Source organism: Alexandromys fortis, unplaced genomic scaffold (assembly GCF_014885135.2).
Source record: "Alexandromys fortis isolate MF-2015 unplaced genomic scaffold, M_Fortis_MF-2015_v1.1 scaffold_131, whole genome shotgun sequence".
In the NCBI taxonomy this organism is placed as follows: Eukaryota; Metazoa; Chordata; class Mammalia; order Rodentia; family Cricetidae; genus Alexandromys; species Alexandromys fortis.
Genome location: NW_026068023.1, coordinates 1,074,847 through 1,079,128, shown reverse-complemented (window position 1 = coordinate 1,079,128; position 4,282 = coordinate 1,074,847).

The window sequence follows — 4,282 nt, the reverse complement described above, 5'->3', positions numbered from 1 at the left end:
AGAGAGAGAAGAAAGTGTGATTATGGATAGCCACAGTGTCAGGGAAATATTGATTAGCTGGTACATTGTAACTAGTGAAACCAACATAAACTTATTGTTATCCAATAAATTCTGATATTCTGTAGAGACACAGCTGGTCCCATGTTTCTGGCACAGAGTACTTCTGATCCCAGGATACTTTCCGATGGCAGGGTATTCCTGTTATCAGTTCCGGAGAATTCATGTCAGTCTGGTTCACCTGATAGTTATTAGGGTGAGTCACCGAGAGCTAGTCAGTCTCCTTCTGTCTGGGAAGTGACTGGGAATACCCAGGGCCAAACACATTCTCGTCTGTTTCGCTTCCTTATGCCTGCATGACTCACGTTCTCTGAGCTCCTTTCAGTGTAAAATTTCTGAAATCCTTTAAGTCTCTAATCTGAGGCGCTGCGGTTGCCAGAGGAGGCAGGTAATAGGTTTCCTGCTCCTTCTGGGCCAACCCTCAGGATAGGAAAGCCTTGATTACTTATGATGAGCAGTAAAGGATGGGCTTGAGGGAGGGAGAAATGTGAGGTTCTTTGGGGTTCAGTTTCCAGGACAGTGAAGTCAGATTGTCCTTTGATGTCTCAAAGTTTCAGCACCAGTTTCATCTCTACATGTGTATAGGCTGAATTCACAAAGGAAAGTTTCCTGTGTGCTGTGGGCCCCTACAGGGCTCTACATTGAGAAGGACCTTCAGCAGAGATGGGGTGGGGGTGGGGGGGCAGGGTGGGGTGGGAGTAGGGGGAATCCACTAGCTTGACAAACTAGGGGGCAGAGGATACTGGCATCTAGATGAAGAGGGATAGGGCCTCCCCGCAGAGAACAGAAAGATTGTCCTTGAGAACGGAAGAGCTGGGGCAGCCCGTGTGAGGCAGAGTCTGGAGGAGTTCCCAAAGAGGTGGGAAAAGTCAGAGCTGAACTTTTAAATTATCTCTTTTTTTTTTTTCTTTTTTAGGACAGGAAGGAGTATGTCTTCTGGTAGAGCTCTTGTCTGACCTACACAAGGTCCTGGGTTTGACCTCAACCATAACAAAACATAAACTGTTTTGCTTCTAGGGAGATGGTTGAAAACACTAGGGAAAAAGAGGAAGCCACTGAGCAGTAGTGGTGCGCGCCTTTAATCCCAGCTCTTGGGAGGTTGAGGCAGGCAGATCTCTGTGAGTTCAAGGCCAACCTGGTCTACAGAGTCAGTTCCAGGACGTTCCAGGACGTCTAGTGCGGCCAACTACACAGAAAAACCCTGTTTTGAAAAAAAAAATGTGAAAAAAAAAGCAAGAGACAGAGGAAGGGAGAGAGGGAGGGAGAGAGAGAGAGAGAGAGAGAGAGAGAGAGAGAGAGAGAGAGGGGTGAGAGAAGCCGCCCCTTGAAACCCCCGTGGGTTGTTGATTTATTAACTGATGTGAACTTTAAAGGAAGAGAAACCTCAGATCACTCCAAACTGAAGCGCCTGGGAGACATTTGAAAGTACAGCCTTTTTTTTTTTTTTTTCAAGATGAGCTTGCTTTGGGACATGTTGACCTGCCTTAATGTCATGAAATTCAAATAGAAATGCCCAGCTGTTTGTTAGAGACGCCTCGTGGCTGCCCTGTCACTGCTGCGGGTTTGTCCTGTCACAGGCTGGCCTAACAGGCTGTCTCTCGGGGAGACAGCTTCCTGTTAACTCCACAAAAGCTCCCTCTGTCTTATCTTGAATGTGACCTTTTCTTAATTTATAATATCTCCTCTGGAATCTTTCATTACGGTAGGATCCATTTTCTGCCCTCTTGTAGCAGGAAGAAGGTCAGGACAACACACATTTATTTGTTCAGCAGATGTTTCCCAACCATTTTTGAGCCAGGCACTGTGTTAGGGCTAGATGGGCAAGAATGAATACAGCAAACACGATCCCTATCCGGTGGGGCAGGTGAATGACAGATAAGGGTGACAGGCATGAAAGGGAAGGGCAGGATTCTTAGCTGTGCAATGGGAAACCCGGAGAACCCAAAGGTTCAGTATGCGGCATCGTAGTCAGGTCTTGCAGGAATCTGTGAGCCTGTCAGAAATGATTTCCCCTCATTCCAACTTAGCTTAGGAGACATTAATAATGCTAAACCCACTTATCTGTTTGTTAATTTTCTTGTGGAATTAGAGTATCAGTCACGAAGACCAAAGATTGACAGCCTGGAGGTGCTGACTCATGCTAAGTAAATCCCCAAGGCATAAATATATTCATGCCAGCATGCTGATGTGCTAATTTTCGACGAGAACCAGAGCCTGTCTGTCAAGCAGACCTGAGATTGACAGTCTGCCCTCTTTCTGTACGGAGGGCTCCCCGGGACGCTTAATTATCCTAGCGCTTCGTGGTGAGGCTGGAATCAGAATCAAGAACAAATAGTTACATGACCTGCAGACTTATGGACCTCAGTCTCTCTGTCAGATGCACTCGTCTCTCATGGGGACAGGCTCAGTGGGCTTGTCAAGAAGATCAGCAATGTGGGGGCGCAGGGCGATGTCCACATCTGTGTTGCCGAGCTCGTTAACCCTCCTGATTCCTACACGCCTCTTCCTGGGCTGAATGTGCTTACTACATAATTTTATAAAATCGATAGTGTGTTGATTTAGTGGTTTAGTCCTATTGGTCATATTCGTGTGTGGCTTTCCTGCTGTCCTTAGGCTTCCCCATATCTAGATGCTCATTTGAAACCTTAGCGTTTGGTTCCCCAAAGCTCATGTGTTTAGTCTTCAACGTAACAGTGTTGAGAGATGAGACCTAAGTGAAGGCGACTGGGCCATGAGGGTTTGGCCCTCAGAAAAGGAATGAATGCTGTTCTAGCAAAAGTTGGTTAGTCATTGCCAGAATGGGTAGCAATGAGTCTGTGCTCCATCCGCCTTCATAAATACAAGGTGTCTCATCCTTCTGTGCTCTGTCACGGTGTGTCACAGCAAGGCGATCCTCTATAGGCGTGGGCCCCTACCCTGGGCGGCTAGTCCCTCTCTTCTTCCTAAATTACCCATCCTCAGACTTTCTGTGAGAACACTGCAAAACAGGCTAAGCAGCTGGATGGTCAGCAGCCACAGGGGATTGTGTGAGAAGCCACCCTCAACCAGGGGAAAGGCAAGAGTCACCTTGGGATATCAATGAAGCCATTTTTTTGTCGAGATAAGAGCTCAGACCTTCAGACCTCCTTCTAGGACCAGTGCAGGCCTGGTACACACCACCCACCCCAGGCTCTGGCCTTCTGTGTACTCAGCCATGCTCAACTACAGACTTAGTGTGATAGGATGAATAAGGCCTTTTTCTTATTCTGTTTTGAGTTGCTATAACAAACCACAGATTAGATAATTTATGCACACCTCGAGTCTGTTCGTTTTACGGATCTCGATGCTGGGAAGTCCAAGGGTCAGGGGCCACATCTGGCGCTGCATCCTAAACTGGCACAAAGCGTCCATGGAGGAGAACACACAGTCCCTGGGATAGGATAGTTCATATTGATTCCTGACTTGGCATGATGGAGAATCAAGTCGGAGCCATACGTGGGCATGTTTGTGAGAGTTTTTAGATTAGCTTAACTGAGGTAGGAGGACCCATTCTGCATGTGAGCACAAACATTTCAGGGTCGTCCCCAGCTGATCTGGACAGACATCAGGGTCTGACATTTCCTGCTTCCCAACTGTGGATTCAGTGTGGTTAGGGCCTCATGCTCCTGTTGGCAAGCCTTTTCTGCCTTGGTGGCCTCTAAACTGTGAGCCCAATCAACCCTTCTCTCCTTCAATTGTGTATGTCAGGGTTCTCATTATAGCAACAAGAAAAGTAACCAATGCCTACCCTTGAATCATCAACTAAGACCTCCCAAGGCCTCGCCATCACCTTGGCCATCGCACTGCAAGATGATGAGATCTGGAGAAGTGCAAGCCACCACGTGACTCCCAAACATACACACCTGAATCCTACAATCTGCAAATGTAATCTTACCTTATAAAGGGGCCTTGCCCTTGGGATTAAGCTAAGACATGTTGAGTAGGGGAGAAGGTTGTGGGTTATCTGGACCCAGGGGAATCACAGTGGTCCTTATAAGGAAAGGAGGCAATAATAGGAAGAGCTGAGGGTTTAAAAGCTCAGGTCAAAGATTTAAAGATACTCTTCTGCTGGCTTGGAAGATGCACATAAGGATCTTGCTCCTGGGAGTGTGACAGTGTTTAGAAGCCAGAAGAGGCAGGAAAACAGATTCGGTCCCAGAGTCTATGGAAGAAACGCAACCCTGTTGACATCTTGGTTTTAGAACAG